Here is a 17,809-nt window from a genome sequence, read left to right on the forward strand (position 1 = left end):
AAATCTCATGGTACAGTCTGAATAGGCTGGCACACCAGTCACAACCTTATCACTAGGAACTGTTTTCAAAAGTCAAGTTCTCAGATGCCAGCCAAGGGCCAACCTTGCACGTTGGCTTTTCTGAAGATAACAGCTGAAGACATACTATATTAAATTATTCCTACAAAGAGTTGAAAGTGGAGGATCTTATGTTGGTTCCTTCAATTTAAAAAAAAATTTTACTAGCCTGTGAAGTTCTGAAGTCTAAGAAATATGCTAGCCATACAGTTCTGGGTTCTTCCGTAAATATAGGAACTCCACAATTCTCTTTTTCTTTCTAAGTGATGCATATACCATAAGCTGTTGTACATGTTTCTCTGCATTCCTCACAAATCATTATTCTTTGTGATTCTGTTGGTTTTCAAAAGCATACTCCCACTTATGTAGGTAGATTTATGGACTATCGATCTTCATTGGGGGCTCAGAGGAGCAACAGAGGCATGATAATGATGGGGAGCTTTCTGAAATTATTGGAATGAAGCTTGGAATTTGGATTTCTTTTCCTTTCCAGTTCAGGTATAAGGCATAATCATTTTTTAAAAAACAAAACCTCCCAGGTTTCATTCTTATTTTCCCATTAGATTCATTAAGAAACTTCAACAGTCCTATACTTTTCTAGGAAAGTTAGGAAACACAGAATTAGGGAAGGAGGAGTATTGAGCTATTCTTAGGTTAAGATAGAAACAGGAATTTTTGTACTCTCTTCCTGCACTGGCCAGTGGTAAGCAACTGAAAACTTATGTAGTTTAACCTCTTATTTGCCATGGAAGAAGCCTTTGCTCACATGAGCAATTATCCTAAAGAGGAGGAAGGGAAATATATTTTTTTTGTATTTGTCAAGTACTTAAGAATAGGAGAAGAAAAAATGTTTACTATATATTCTTTTATATTAGACTCAAAATATCCTGATTTAAGAAATATTGTTGAGTGTCTACTATGTGCTGGGTACTTGATGAGGTTCTGAGAATACTGAAATATGTTTATGCCCTTAAGGAACTTTCCAATAAGTAAAGAGGATAAAAAAGAAGATCAATAGTTATTACCATAGTGTTCTAAGTGCCATAGTAGAGATCTGTGCAGGATAATATATGAGCACAGAGAAAAGGCACCTAACTTAGTCTGGGAGGATCAAGTCTTAAGCTCAGTATCAAGCCCAACACTTGGGCTCAGATTAGGAGGTATTGGGTAAATTAGAGGAGAGTCCTGAAAGCAGAGGGAGCAGTATATATAATAAAAACTCAGAAGCGAGGGACTGTATGGTACGTTCCATGTACCATAAGGTAATCCTTTGACTTCTGAAAGACTAGTCATGGTAGTACAGGAAAGAAGCTGTGAAGGTAGATTGGGGCCCTATCATGATGAATATGAGTAAGTAGTTTGTACTGTATTCTTATTCAATCAAAATTTACTGAAGGATTAATATGTGCTTTAGAAAAGTCTTCCTGATATTGGGGATAGAGGATAGATAGGATAGAGGACAGTGTGGAATTCATCTCAACAAATGTATGTATTGATGCTAACCAGTGTTCTAAGAGTCAGGACTGTAAAAATACCTGGCAACCATTAAGTTGCACTTTATGAACTTTAGTATATTTATTAGTATATAATTATAAATTATTAATATACTTGTGTTAAATATAAATGTACATATAATACTCAGTTTAAAAAAGAAAAAATGAATGTCAATCATTTCAAGCAATGAGGACTTAAATTAAGCATTAGGGATGAATTAGAGAAGAGATCTAAGATTTATTTAGGAGATAGAATGGAAACCAGGTAGCACCTGAATGCAGGCCACTTCTGAGGGTGATGGCATAGATTCTAGGATGATACCCAGGTATCTGGAATAGAAGACTGGATTGATGGTGCTGATAACTGAAACCAAGAATGAAGAAGAGATGCAGATTTGAGGATGGAGAAATAAGATGTGTAATTAGGTTTAGTTACCTGTTGGACATGCAGATGAAAATGTTTAATAGATAGTTGTAAATTTGGAACTAGAAGCCTAGGTAGAGTTCAGAATTGGAGATTATAGAACAACAGATTTTATTATAGCCTTGAATGTGGATAACATTCCTGAGTTAGAGTGTATAGGATGAAGGAATATGTAAAGGGCAAGAGGGTAAGAGGAAGGAAATATGGCCAATCCCTTGGTTTCTGGAGATTCAGAAGTAGGTTAAGGAATTTACTGTGAACAAGAGGAGAAACACCTATTCCTCTGAGAACAGAAGGGAACAAGAGAAAAAACTGCAAATGAAGATAACTGTGCATATAGGAGGTGGTGGTGGCAGGAAGTTAGAAGGGTTATCGTATATCACTTATATGTGGAATCTGAAAGAGTGAAACCTGTAAAAAACTGTAAAATGGTGGTTACGAGGAGGAGTTGGGGAGTGGGGTTAAGATTGATGATGTTTAGAGATACAAACTTGTAACAAGTAGTAAATAAGCCATAGAGATCTAATGCACAGTGTAATGAATACAGACAATAATACTGTACTATAATTATATAATGTGATAAATATCACAACAGCAGTCATATTACAATATCTAAATCTCTCAAAGTAACACACTGTACACCTTAAACTCACACAATGTTACTCGTCAAATTTACTCAATTAAAAAATAAAGAGTTATCATTTGAGTCCATTTTTTTCTGTGAAATACAAGGTGAGGTCATCTACTGAGTGAAGTGATTTTAGGATATTCTGAGAGTGGTAGTAAAGAATTAAAATAGCTTCAGTTAAGAAAAGAGAGAAGAAAAATGTTTCATTCACCCTTTACTGTGAACTTTTAGTGGTATCAGTCCATGTTTGTTGATCACTTTTTCAGCAGCTTTCTTGGTATAGAAGTAGAAGAGCTGGATGGTGAAATCCAGGATTAGGAGGTTGCAGAGTTAAGAGTACAAGAACAGTTGGATGGCCAGAAAGTGCGTACAAAAGCAATTGAAATTATATGCTTTGAGATATAAGCTAAAAGCAAAAGGAAGCTAATCTAGGAGGAGTCTAATAGATTAAGAACAAAAAGAAGGTTTATGGCTGAAGTTCTCATGAAGTGAGAGCACAGACACAGAGGAGTGAAAAAAGAGAGTAGAGAATGTGAGTCCAAGGGATGGGTTATTGTTAATGAGTTTCTTGAATTCCTCAATCCCATTCCAGTTCCCCACTTTCATGACTTATTGTGAAAATAGAAGATCCTAAAGATCAATATTTACTCATTTGATTTGATTTGGATATTTTGAATTCAAGTGTTAGAAGATTAGCCAGGGGAAGATGATCAGCAAGAAATTGAAATGGGGATCTCTGAAGTAAGGTACCAGTTGGAAATACAAATTTGGGAGTCATCTTCATAGGAATGATACATGGACTAATGGAAGAAAGAGGTACCAAGGAGAAAGAGAATAGAGCAAGAGAAGAGAAACAAGAGGACAACCTTGTACAAGGGAGCCCCAATAAGACTGTTAGCAGATTTCTCAACAGAAACTTTGCAGACCAGAAGGCAGTGAGATGATATATTCAAAATGCTGAAAGAAAAAAACCTATTAACCAAGAATTCTGTATCTGGCAAACTGTCCTTCAAAAATGAGAGAGAAATTAAAATATTGCCAGATAAACAGAAGTGGGTGGAATTCATTACCACTAGACCTAACCTACAAGAAATGCTGAAGAGTGTCCTTCAAGTTGAAATGAAAGGATACTAGACAGTAACTTGAAGCCATATGAAATTATAAAGCTCTCTGGTAAAGGTAGCTAAATAGACAGGTATAAAAACCAGTATTATTGTAATTTTGTCTTGTAACTCCATTTTTTATTTTCTACAGGATTTAAAAGGCAAATATATAAAAAATAACTTTAAATCTATATTAATGGGTACACAATATATAAAGATGTAATTTGTGACATTAATAACAAGGTAGAAGGGTAGAACTATAAAGGTGTAGAGTTTTTGTATGCAATTAAAGTTAAGTTGGTATCAATTTAAGATTGTCATTTCTTAAGGATGTATAATCTCAATGGTAACCACAAAAAAAAATCTATAGAATATGCACAAAAAGAAAGGAGAAGGGAATTAAAATGTGTCACTACAAAAAATCAACTAAACGCAGAGACAAACAATGGAGGAAATACAGAACAAAAAGCTATAAAACATACAGAAAACAACAAAATGGCGAAAGTAAGTACTTCCCTATCGGTAGTTAACATTAAGAGAAAATGGATCACACAGCCTAATCAAAAGACATAGATTAGCAGAATGAATAAACAAATAGAATCCCACTATATGCTGTTGACAAGACTCACTTTAGATTTAAAGACATGCCAAAAATGTCCTTTTCACATTGAAAATGAAAGGATGGGAAAAGATTCCTTGCAAATAGTAACCAAAGGAGAGCAAAAGTGGCTATACCAATGTCAGACAAAACAGACTTCATGTCAAAAATTGTTACCACAGATAAAGGAGGACATTATATATTGATAAAAGGATCAATTCGTCAAGAAGATATAACAATTATATATGCACCAAACATCACAGCTCCAAAATATATTCAGCAAACATTGACAGTATGAAAGGAAGAAATAGTTTTACAATAACAGTAGTAGACTTCAGTATCCCACTTTGAACACTTTAAATAATGGATAGAACAGATGGAAGATCATTAAGGAAATAGAGGACTTGAACAACATTATAGACCAGTTGGAACTAATAGACATTTACAGAATACTCCACCCAACAACAGCAGAATTCACATTTTTCTCAAGTTTGCATGGAACATTCTCCAGGATAGACCATGTGTTAGGCCATTAAAAATGACTCTAAATTTAAAAAGATTGAAATCATACAAGTATCTTTTTTCTTCACAATGGAATGAAACCACAAATCAACAGCAGAAGGAAAACTGGGAAATTCACAAATATGTGGAAATTAAATAACATGCTCTTAAACAACAATGGGTCAAAGAAGAAATCACAAGAGAAATTAGAAAATATCTTGGAGACAAATGAAAATAAAATCACAACATGCCAAAATTTATGAAATGCAGAGAAAGCAGTGCTAAGAGGGAGATTTTTTAGCTATAGATGCTTACATTAAAAAGAAGAAAGATCTCGGGGCCAGCCCAGTGGCACAGTGGTTAAGTGCTCACGTCCTGCTTCAGCGGCCCAGGGTTCGCCGGTTTGGATCCCAGGTGCAGACATGGCACTGCTTGGCAAGCCATGCTGTGGTAAGCATCCCACATATAAAGTAGAGGAAGATGGGCACTGATGTTAGCTCAGGGCCAGTCTTCCTCAGCAAAAAGAGGAGGATTGGCAGCAGATGTTAGCTCAGGGCTAATCTTCCAAAAAAAAAGAAAGATCTCAAATCAGTGATCTAACTTTACACCTTAAGAAACTAAAAAAGGAACAAAGTAAACCCAAAGCTAACAGAAAGAAGGAAATAGAAAAAATTATAGCAGTGGTAAACAAAATAGAGAAAACTAATAGAGAAAGTCAATGAAACCAAGAATTGGTTCTTCAAAAACATCAACAAAATTGACAGACCCGTAGCTAAATTGACTAAGAGTAAAAAGAAGACTCCAATAACTAAAACCAGAAATGAAAGAGGGGACATTACTACCAATTGTACAGAAATAAAAAGAATTATAAAGGTACTAAACACTTGTAAACAATTGTTGTACAACAAATTGGATATCCTAGATAACATGGACAAAGTCCTAGAAACATACTACCTACCAAGATATGAAGAAGTAGAAAATCAGGAATAGACCTATACCTAGTGAAGAGATTGAAACAGTAATCAATAAGTTCCCTCCACACAAAAAAATTCCCAATTAAGAAAGCCCAGGGAGCCAGCCCTGATGGCCTAGTGGTTCAAGTTTGGCACTCTCACTGCTTCGGCAGCGCGGGTTCAGTTCCCAGTCACAGAACCACATCACTCATCTATAGCCATGCTATGGTGGCAGCTCACATAGAAGAACTCGAAGGACTTACAACTAGAATATACAAGTATGTCCTGGGGCTTTGCGGAGGGGGAAAAAAGGGAAGATTGGCAACAGATGTTAACTCAGGGCAAATCTTTCCCAGCAAACAAAAGGAAAGCATTCTATGTGCTGTTCATTAAAAAAAAAAAAAAAAGCCCAGGACCCAATGGCTTTACTGGTAAATTCTACCAAGCATTCAAAGAAGAATTAACACCAGTTCTTCTCACCAGTTCTTCCAAAAACTTGATCAGGAAGGAACACTTCCTAACTCATTCTTTGAGGCCAGCATTACCCTGATACCAAAGCCAGACAAAGACACTAAAGAAAACAAAACTACAGACTAATATCCCTTACAAATGTTGATGTAAAAATCCTCAGCAAAATAATAGTAAACTGAATTCAACAATATTTTTGAAGGATTATACACCTTGACCAAGAGGGATTTATTCCTGCAATGCAAGGATGGTTCAACATACAAAATCAGTCAATGGAATACACCACTTCAACAGAATGAAGTGGGGAAAAACACATGATCATCTCAATTGATGCAGAAGAAGCATTTGATAAAATTCAACACCCTTTTATGATAAAAACACTCACGAGACTAGAAATAGGAGGAAACTATTTCAACACAGTAAAGGCCATATATGAAAAACCCACAACTAACATAGTACTCCATGGTGAAAGACTGAAAGCTTTTCCTCTAAGATCAGGAACAAAACAAGGATGCCCACTTTCACCACTTCTATTCAACATAATACTGGAAATCCTACCCAAAACAATTAGGCAAGAAGAATGATATCCAAATTGAAAAGAAGTAAAATTATCTCTGTTCATAGATGACTTGATCTTATTTGTAGAAAACTGTTAAGATTCCACCAAAAAAACTGCTAGAACTAATAAACAAATTCAACAAAGTTGTAGGATACAAAATCAGCCATAAAAACCAGTTGCATTTATATACATCAACATTAAACAATCTGCAAAGGAAATTAAGAAAATTCTATTTACAATAGCATCAAAATGAATAATATAAACTTACCAAGTAGGCAGCAGACTTATACAGTGAAAACTACAAACCATTGCTGAAAGAAATTAAAGAAAATACCAACATATGGGGGAAATTTTCATGTTCATGAGTTGGGCCCTTACCTTTTACCATAGACAAAAATTAAATCAGGACTTAAATGCAAGAGCTAATACTATAAAACTCTTAGAAAAGTCAGAGGGGAAAAGCTCCATGACATTGGATATGACACCAAAGCACAGGTAACAAAAGAAAAATTAGATAAATTGGACTTCATCAAAATTAAAACACTATCAACAGAGTGAAAAGGCAACCCAAAGAATGAGGGAACATATTTGCAAATCATATATCTGGTAAGTGATTGATATCCAGGATCTGTAAAGAACTACAGCTTAGCAACAACCACAACAACAAAAAACCCCATTAAAAATAAGCAAAGGACTTGAATAGACATTCTCCAAATAAGTTATACAAATGACCAATAAGCACATGGAAAAAATGCTTGACATCATTAGTCATTAGGGAAATGCAAATCAAAACCACAATGAGATACCCCTTCACACCCATTGGCTATTATAAAAAAGTAAAAATAAAAAAGGTGTTGGTGAGGAAGTAGAGAAATCAGAACTCTTGTACATTGCTGATGGGAATGTAAAATGATATAGCCTCTGTGGAAAATGTTTGATGTTTCCTCAAAAAAATAAACAATTACCATATGATCCAGCAATTCAACTGCTGAGTATATACCCAAACAAGATGAAAACAGGGACTCAAAGGGGTATTTGTACACTCATGTTCATAGTAGGCTTATATTTACAGTAGCCAAAAGGTGGAAGCAACCCAAGTGTTAGTCCATGGATGAATGGATAAATAAAATGCCTTATATACATACAATGGAATGTTATTCAGCCTTAAAAAGGAAGGAAATTCAGACACAATGTACAACATTAAATATTACACTAAGTGAAATAAACTTGTCACAAAAGGACAAATATTGTGTGGTTCTACTTATATGAGGTGCCTGGAGTAGTCAGATTCATAGAGACAGAAAGTAGTAGGGTAGTTTCTAGAGGCTGGAGCAAGAGAATGGGGAGTTAGTGTTTAATAGGTACAGAGTTTCAGTTGGGGAACATGAAAAAGTTCTGGAGATAGATGGTGGTGATGTTTGTACAAGAATGTAAGTGTACTTAATGCCACAGAACTGTACACTTAAAATAGTTTAAATGGCAAATTTTATGCTATATATATTTTACTACAACTTTAAAAAAGTCTGTTACAAAAAAAAGAGAATTGGTGTAGCCTAGATTCTCTTACCAGCTATGTTTTATTGCTATTTATCTGTCATTCATCAGTTTGTACCAACTCCCCAGCCTTTTTTTTTTTTTTAAAGATTGGCACCTGCACTAACATCTGTTGCCAATCTTTTTCTTTTTTCTTCTTATTCTTCTACCCAAAGCCTCCCAGTACATAGTTGTATATTCTAGTTGTGGGTGCCTCTGGTTGTGCTATGTGGGACGCCACCTCAACGTGACTCAATGAGCGGTGTCATGTCCACGCCCAGAATCTGAACCGGTGAAACCATGGGCCGCCAAAGCAGAGCACGCAAACTTAACCACTCGGCCATGGGGCCGGCCCCACACCCTAGCCTTTTACCAGTTAGCTGTCCATACTCCAAGCCAGTTCTTCTCACAGCGATTCTTCTAGTTCACTGCAGTTTAAGACTCAGAAGCTCCTCTTTGAGAAGTCACTGTGCTTCATCTATTTAAGAACATTTTGTCAATCAAAGGCATCCAAGTATTCCAAATTAATAAGGGAGACAAAGACAATGAAGGCAGGTAAGTGATTTGTAAAATATAATTGGCCAAACTTATAAAAGAAGCGTGTGCATATTGAAAAAATTGCAAGTAATTCAAGATACACAGAATATAAAATGATGGTCCTCTCCCTCGCTCCCTAGGGGTAACTGTTGTTAATAATTTGATGTATATCCTTACTGAATATATGAATTATATTTTTTCAAAAATGGAATTATTTTAATCTGAAAAAGGTTTCAAACTTTTTAAATGTATTTATCTTCACCATCATCATTACTGAGATTTATTGAGGCTCATGTTTGCCAAAGTGCTTTACAGTCATCTGATTTAATCATACAAATCTTGTGAGGAAGTATTATTTTCATTTTTCAGATGAGGAAAAGGAAATACAGAGAGGTGAAATAACTTGGCCACAACCACACAGCTAATAAGTAGTAAAGCTAGTAGAACTGGGATGTGAAAAAATCTACCTGACCACACATTCCATGTCTATAACTTCTTTGCCTAAAATCATCGATAGTCTTTCAAGTTTATACATATAGAGCTGCCTCATTCCATTTAATAGTTGGCCATATCACTTGTACTACCTCTTGCTTAAAGCACTATTTTTCTTTAACATTCCACACACCATATTTTATTTTCTCGTTCCCTCTTGGGCCTCACTTCCTTAATCTCCTTTGTAAGTTTCTTCTCTACTACCAGGCCACTATTAAGAGTTTTTCAAGGCCTTCTTGGCTTCTTACTTTATATTTTGTGTGACCTCTCATCTTCTCCTGTGGCTTCAGATACCTATGACAGTGACTCCTAAATTTATCTCCTTACTCCAGACCTGCCCTCTGAGCTCTGGACCCATACATCTCGTTTCCTCTTGGAAGACACATTAAGCTGAATGTCTGACCTGAATTTATATATTCACTATTTTTCTCACCTGTATACCATTTCAAGGGAGTAATGAGTCTTAGAAGGGCTGTGTGGAATAATACTGCCTTTTATTTATCATAAATTACTTCACTTAAATTTCAAAGGATGATCCCTCATACTACTACTAGTGTTCTACTATTGATCATCAAGTGTATTTACTTTCCCTGGCCCCTAAGTAGTGTTTTCTCTTTCAGTTCTGTGCCAGATTTTCCATTGTTCTACCTGAGCACTCCTGCCACCATGCCATTACATTTTTGTCTTAGAACCTCTAGTCTTTAAGAAAACATCACTATTTTTAGCTTATCCTTCCAGTATAGCCTTTATTCTGGACCATACTAAAATATCAGGTAATCGCAGATAATGCTAAACCAATTACATTCTCTTCCCTCCTTCAGTCCTTAAATTCATGTTACTTCATAAAGCAGAAAGGAGAATTAACATTTAATGAATGAGTATATTTTACAAGTGTCACCTACTTTGTACTTAAATCCTCCTAGCCCTACAAAGTAAGCATTGTTGACCCTATTTTCAAATGAAAAAACTGAGACTCAGAACTACATATTTCAACATAAGTGGCAGAATCTGTACTAAAATTAGGTTTATCTGACTTTGAAGTCCATATTCTTTATACTAACCTAGCTAAATTACAGCCCATTTCAGGTTTTCAAACTTACTTTTTTTTTTTTCTTTTTGAGGAAGATTAGCCCTGAGGTAACATCTGCCGCCAATCCTCCTCTTTTTGCTGAGGAAGACTGGCCCTGAGCTAACATCCGTGCCCATCTTCCTCTATTTTATAAGTGGGACGCCTGCCATAGCATGGCTTGACAAGCAGTACTAGGTCCGCACCCAGGATCCAAACCAGTGAACCCCAGGCCGCTGAAGTGGAAAGTGCGAACTTAACCACTGTGCCACTGGGCCAGCCCCTCAAACTGTTTTCTTACCATTGAATAATCTAATATAGTTTCCTTTTTTCTTGGGTGAATTCCTACTTTGTGATTTACACATCTCTTACCAAAAGAGGCTGGAGTATAAAGCTTGCTATTAATATTTATTTCAATCATCCTACAAACAATTTATGGTGTGCCAGGCACATAATAAATGCTAGGGATCCACAGATAAATAAAACATAGAACGTGCACTTAAAAGGGTTCAGAGTCTAATATTGCTTATTCTGTTTCTTGCCTTGCATAAGCATTCATATGTACTCACAGTAAGAGGTCTTCTGATTTCCAGAGTAGAGGAATGTTTTAATCACAATAGCCCCTGACAGGGCAGTGGTAGAGTTGGCTTCACCCCTGAATTAGTTATTGTATATGATCAGCTGTTGCTATGAAGAGACCAAGAAATATTGTGCTTAAATAAGATAGTTTATCTCTCTCCTGTGACAGTCCAGAGGTGAGTAGCCAGGGCTACACCTTGAAATATAGTTTCCCTCTCTGGAATCACAATGACTGCTGTACTTGTTACTATTTCCCTGCCAGTGAGAAGAAAGAGAGAGAAGCAGGGAAGAACAGACGACTTCCTTTTAATGATGTGGTCCAGAATTTGTATGGGTCACTTCTGTTCACATACTGTTAGCCAGAACTTAGTTCCATGGTTATACCTAGTAATGGGAAAGGCTAGTAAACGTAGCTGGATGACCATGTGCCCAGCTAAAAGTCTATATTACTGAAAGAAAGAGAAGAATGTAAATGGGGAGAATAATTAGCAGTCTTTGCCACATCTTATGGCCGACTAGGCTAAAGTTGCCTGGAGGGTTTCAAATATGACAAGATTCCATAATGTGGAATTAAATGTTTAATCAATTTATTACTTATACCAAGTTGCTTGTTATCAATTTCTGCTGCTTTTCTGTGGGAGAAACCAAATATATTTAATTAAGACTTAAGTACCCTCTATTGCTTCTTTCCATCTTTCCAAGAGAAGAATCAATTAAAATAATAAAAACATCTGAAAATTTTAAAACTGATTGCCATTTAAAAGTCAGATTGCCGTATTCATAAATGATAAAGTTACAGAAAACTTCTGACAGCTGATCTTTTGCTTGTCCCAAGATCTTTTGTATTATGTAATAAAAAAAAATAAAAATCTTCTTATGGAAAAGAGAAATATGGAACAAAACATATTTGTCTCTTCTTGCCCAGTTCTTGATTAAAAGAGAAAAATCAACAATGTCTTATATAGAAAGGAAGAAATCCCCATAATTCTTAGTTTAGGTACTGCGCTATAAATTGCTTTTTCTTTGTTCTGATAAGAAGGGTAAAGGATACAGAATGTTTAAAACCATCCTATTTGCTAAGCAAAGAGCCTTATTGACTAACCAGTGAGTCTAAGGTGAAGACCTCAAATAAGACTAAATTCGACTGTGCTCTGTCTTTTTGTCATAAATTACAGATCCAAACACTTTTGTAACAATAAATATGAAACCATAAGGACTGTCTTGTCAGATTGCTTTATTCTAGAGCTAGTCTTGACCCATCTGAAATGTAAACTCTTAGCCTCAAGGCTTATGTTACCTCTAAAAGATTGTAAAACATGTTTTAAAGGATTGCATATAAATGCCTTTATTGGAGGTACTACTATATTAAAAAATACCTTTATTTTCACTTATGATGTAGATGGCCTCATTATTGTTTACCAAATAATGAGGCCATTTCTTTTTTTCCTTATTTTTTTCCTTTCTTTGTTCCACAAAAACATATATCTCTGTGTAAAGTGTCAGTGGAAATAGAGCAGTTCACTCTGTTTTTTTCCTACTGAAGCTACTGGTATTAGAATAAAGGTGCTTCTGGCTGTTTCTGCTCACAGACTTATTTCTACAGTTGTACGTTGTCAGTACTTTGCCATAGACTCGTTTTCCACCTATCAGAATTTAAAATGTTTGTATCCTTTGTTCCAGGTTTTTATTTCCAGAAATATGTTCTGTCAAAACTTTTAGACAGGTATGCTAGGATTTATGTTCAAGAAGATCCATCAATAATTAGGAATGTTTAAATTATGCTCTCCATTCAAAGATACTTTGAGCATCTACTCAATATACTGTTTCAGGAACTGCTCTAAGTACCAGGTCTACAATGATAAGCACACATGCTTCTTGCTTTATGGAATGGTGACACTAGTCAAACAATCTCATAAGTGTAAAGTTTCAAACTCTGATAAGTATTAGGAAGAAAGGTAAACTGCTATTAGAATGTCTGTTAGGGAGTTGACCTAATCCAGGCAGTCAGAGAAGACAATCTTTATGAAGTGATTTTTGAAAGGGCAAGCTTGAGGGGCTTTCCAGGTACAAGGACCTGCATTATAAAGACCCATTGGCCTAAAAGAACTGAAAGTATAAGGGAAAGGTACAATGAAAAGGGTCAGGGCAAGACTGTGTAGGGTCTTAGAGACCATATTGAGGATTTTTGGTTCTTTATTCTAAGAGCAATAGGAAGCCATTTAAGGCTTTGTGGGGGAAGAGGTGGGAGGAAAGCATGGGTGTTATGATTAGATTTGCATTTTGCAAAGAACAGAGTGGCTACTATGTAGAAAATGGATTGGCTGATAGATTTGGGGAGAGCAGTTAGCTATTGCAGTAGTTCATTGAGGTTGTGATGGCTTGAACTGTGATGGCTACATTGGAGATGAAAAAGTGGATAGACTTGAGAGAGATTTAAGATTAAAATTGACACTTGGTCATGGATAGGCTATAGAACAGCTAGATGTCAAGGATAGTTACAACTTTCTGGATAGACAGTGGTGCCGTATACTGAGAGAAGGAATGCTAGTAAAGGACCTTATTTTGCGAAGGAAAGGGGATTTGGGGAGATGGTGGTTGGCAGAAGGAGATCATCAGTTTTGAATAAGTAAAATTTCAATTGCTTTCCCAGTAGCACTTGGCCACATAGATCCAGAGTTCAGAAGACAGGTCTGGGCTAGAAGGAGAAATTTGAGAGTCTGGCGTATGACCAGCCACTAGGGATGAGATTGCCTAAGGGAAGAGGATATAGCAAAAAAGAGGACTTTGGTAGAACTAGATATACTCAAGGATATGCCATGCTGGTTATTTAGGGGCTTGGGCATTGTGATCAGGTAAACCTGGATTCGATTCCCAGCTCTATTACCTACTGAGAAACCTTGGACAAGTTATTTTGTACCTCTGTGCCTCAGTTTTCTTATCTGTAAAATGTGGGAAATAATCTCCGCAGAAAGTTCATTTAAGGATTAAATGAGAGAAAGAAAATAAAGCTCTCTGATTTTGGTGCATAGTAAGTATTCAGTGAAATGATCATATGATGATGATGTATTCTTGAAAAATTTGGTTGCAGAATAATTCTCATTTTTTAAAAAGTAAGATACGTATACATGTACACAGAAGTTCTGAAAGGGTACATACATACCAAGGTGTCAGTAGTAGTTACCTCTGAGGAGGAATGGAAAGCAAAGTAAAGGAAGAATGTCACTTTTTACTTTGTGCATATCTGGGTATTTGTTGTGGTGATGGTGGACAATTTTGTTGTTTTTGCACTTTTTTCAACTAACATGCTTTTGTAATTTTTAACAGCCATTAATTGTTCCTTAATCAGTTTTGAGCCTATTTTGTCTCTTTGTAAACTTTGAACAACCAGAGTTTTTTTGCTTTTTGCTTAAAAGAATGTTTTTGATTCAATGGAGATAGACCACACTGATTTCTTAAAAAAAAAACTTCTGCGTCCTAGGTTACAATGAAATATAAGAAAGAACAAGAAAACTGGCTTAGAGCATAGGGTGGTTGTGTGGTAAGTCTGGTGATAAATTGCCTATGTTTGGTGGTAATCAGAACTTTAGTTACTAGATGTATGCACCACATGCTACAGTAATAGATATTAGGTAGATCCCTTGCTCGTTATTAAAGGAAAGGAACTAATGTTTGCGGAGAACTTATCATGTGCCAGATATTTTATGCATGCTATCTCCTTCAATCCTTCAGATAAATATTATTTTCATTTCAAAGAGGAAGAAACAAAGAGGCTAAGTAAATTAATTGGGACCAAAACCCATGGTCGTAAAATAAAAATAGTTTGTCATAGTTTGCCATTTGGTATGCTGAGAAATTGGTGGCAGCACTGTCACCTAATAGTAGATAACCAGATTGATAATCTGATCCATCAAATTACAGATCTTCTAGATAAGTCTTGATATCGGGAGGGCAAAGAGGGCAGGGTTTATAACCTAGTTATCAGAGAATATAAAAGAGTACAGTTGAAGAATGAGCTATGTAAACCAGGATCTCTGAGTTGCTAATCCTATACAACCTCATTTTTTTAAAACTGAAAATTGAAGTTGATGTTTAGTTTACCAAAGTTTCAAGACGGTTTGTGTCTAAAGTGTGATGTATTGGGCCGATTAATATTTAATTATCTTCTTTCATGAACTGTGGAACTCCCTATCGAGAGCATTTGTGGTAGCCAAGCAAATCCTTCAGTAAAGCTTTCATTCTCTTTGTTAATCTTGGAACCATTTGAAAGGTTTTTAAATTGAGACTTTCTTTTTTTTAAAATCCATTTAACATTTATTGAATTTCTATTCTTTTTATATTTGAAGGAAAACAATGGTATTTTTCAGAATATTGAGGTTAGTTCTTGAGGATGAGAAGAGATAATGTTTGACCTGTTACAGATGACTTAAGGACACTTGAACTTGTTTCCCCATCTAGAAATAAGTGCTTTGGAAAATATGAAAAATGAGAATTTTCACTGTCAGCAATAGGAAAAAAATTCAATTTCTTGAATTCTGTTTTAATATTTATGAAACTCAGGAAAACTTGAGCAGCTATATGTCCAAAATTATAGAGAATATGCTGCCTTAGTTTTGAAGATGGATTGAAATTTTGCCTGGATAAAGGGACATCTCTTAAGATAAGCTTTTTGCTTTATATTTATCATAGTTGAGAGTATGTATGGACAACCACTTTTAATAAATTTAAGATGTGTAGTATATTTGATCACTTGTTTTAAGTTTTCCTTTTGAACACTAAGAAAGAATACAAAGTACATTATGGCACAAGTACCTAAGTACCTGTTTACCTCTTTAGATGCTGGTAGACCACTTGTTTTGCTAGTCTTTGGAATTGGAAGGAGTGTCAAATACACAGAAGCCAGAGTCATCTTGGCCAGATGGTGTTTGATACAGATGGATGGTTAGTTGTCATGCAGATCTCCTAGTTGGTAACTTGTTGCTGCCATCTGACTCAAAGAATCATTCACACACACTGGCTGTCAAAAGCATCTTCTCTTCTGTCTGTTTTAGCTGTCATGTCTGTGCTCTGTACAGAAGTGTTGACAAGACATTGCTGTTGTACATTTTCAATGTGGTTGTTAGTGATTTTTCTGTTTTGTGGGGTCTTTGATAGTGCTGGAATGTACTTGCTTTGTAATTGTACTGTTTTTTAAAAAATACTGTGACAGTACAACAATTATCTGACCTTTTAAAATGACTTTTCAGGCTTTAAGTTTATTCAGATCTGTTCAGTGAACAAAAGCATTTAATAAAAAGAAAAAAAAAACTTTGTTAGTTTCCGAACATAGCAAATAAGCCAAATTTTGGTTATTTCCCAATTTGATAGAATATCCTCTTTTGGACTTTTCCTTCTCATAGCCTTGTGGTCAAAATCTTCATTCTGTTTTCTGAGTATGTATTTTTTTCTCCTCAAATTAGTACCCTTTTTTCTGACAGTATAACTTCCCTTTTTTTCCAAAAAACGTATCTTCAGACATGTCTATATTTTGCATCCATTTTCTCAAACTTAATTTCCTTTTGTCTTATTCACCTACTCACCTTGTCTCCATTTTTCCTGTTTCCCTTATAGAAATATAACCAAAACCTTTTCTCCATTCCTTCAGATCACTTCTTTAACTACTTAATTAATTTATATTAATATTAACTGAGCATCTCAATGTGTGCCAGACACTCTGTTATACCCTGGAGGTGACAGAAGAAAATAGTCTCTGCCCCTGAGGAGGTCATAATCTAAAGGGAAATCAGACATACATACAGTTAGACTAGAATACTATGATTTCTATAATGTAAGTAAGTGGAAAGAGCAGAAAGAGAACATGAACCATTGCTATTCTGTTTCTCCTGCTATTCTTCCAGAGTCTGTTTTTAAATTATTACAGAATTTTCTTGAGTTTATAAAGTAATTTAAGTGGTTTAACAAATAATTCAAAACTTCAGCTTGAAATAGTTGTTGATCTATTGATTTTTCCCAGCTAATGAATACATCTTCAGCATTATTTATTTATTATGATATGTGCTAAAGTATGTTTTTGAGCCATAGCCTAGAAGATGAAAATTACCCGGCAGAGGCTTTCTGAGTTGGTTCCAAAAGAAAATACAGGTCATTTGGGTTTTCATTAAGGTGGGAAAAAAATATATAGTAGATGGAGAATGGGCTGAGGCTTGAATAACTTAGACATTTATTCTGGGCCGATCTCTAACTTGCTAAGTTTTTTGTACTGGTTGCTTAATGTGTGGATAGTAGAATGTGTATACCTATCAAAATACAGTGAAAGAATGGGCAGTTATTGCCAGCGTTCATGAAGAGCTTTGAGTTCTTTGGAGAAAGTTCCAAGTACACAGAAGTAGGTAGAGAAGACTGCAGCCTCACCTTGTTTGCTGATTCCTCAGCCCTGGGGGCTCTGTGTAGCCCAGGTAAATTTAAGTTATTGCAGAATTTACTGTAGACGTTTGAATCCTTCTTTCAGTCAGCCTACCCACTCTTTCTAGGGGCTTGAATGTAAACTTACATAGGAATAAGATGTCTTATCTTGGAAAGCCTGACCCTAAACTGGATTTTGGTATTTAAGGTTCAGTACTGATACTCAGAGTCATAGGACATATAGTCCAGACAGACTCACAAGATTCATTCTTCTATTCAGAATAATAAAACTTACTTGGATTTTTTTAACTTGAATTCTTTATTTCGTTTATTTATTTTTAATAAGCATGTACTGAATACCTCCTATATATAAGTTACTTTGCAGAGTTATGGGAGTATCAAGTTATATAGGACTACCC

At 35.5% G+C, this 17,809-nt stretch overlaps 1 protein-coding gene across 21 annotated transcripts in view; it reads left to right on the forward strand.

Annotated features, from left to right (window-relative positions):
• The window catches only part of TANK (TRAF family member associated NFKB activator), an 86,290-nt gene that overhangs the window by 36,551 nt on the left and 31,930 nt on the right, over nt 1-17,809 (forward strand). The gene's annotated exons all lie outside the window — the stretch shown is intronic.

Source organism: Equus asinus, chromosome 4 (assembly GCF_041296235.1).
Source record: "Equus asinus isolate D_3611 breed Donkey chromosome 4, EquAss-T2T_v2, whole genome shotgun sequence".
Taxonomy (NCBI): domain Eukaryota; kingdom Metazoa; phylum Chordata; class Mammalia; order Perissodactyla; family Equidae; genus Equus; species Equus asinus.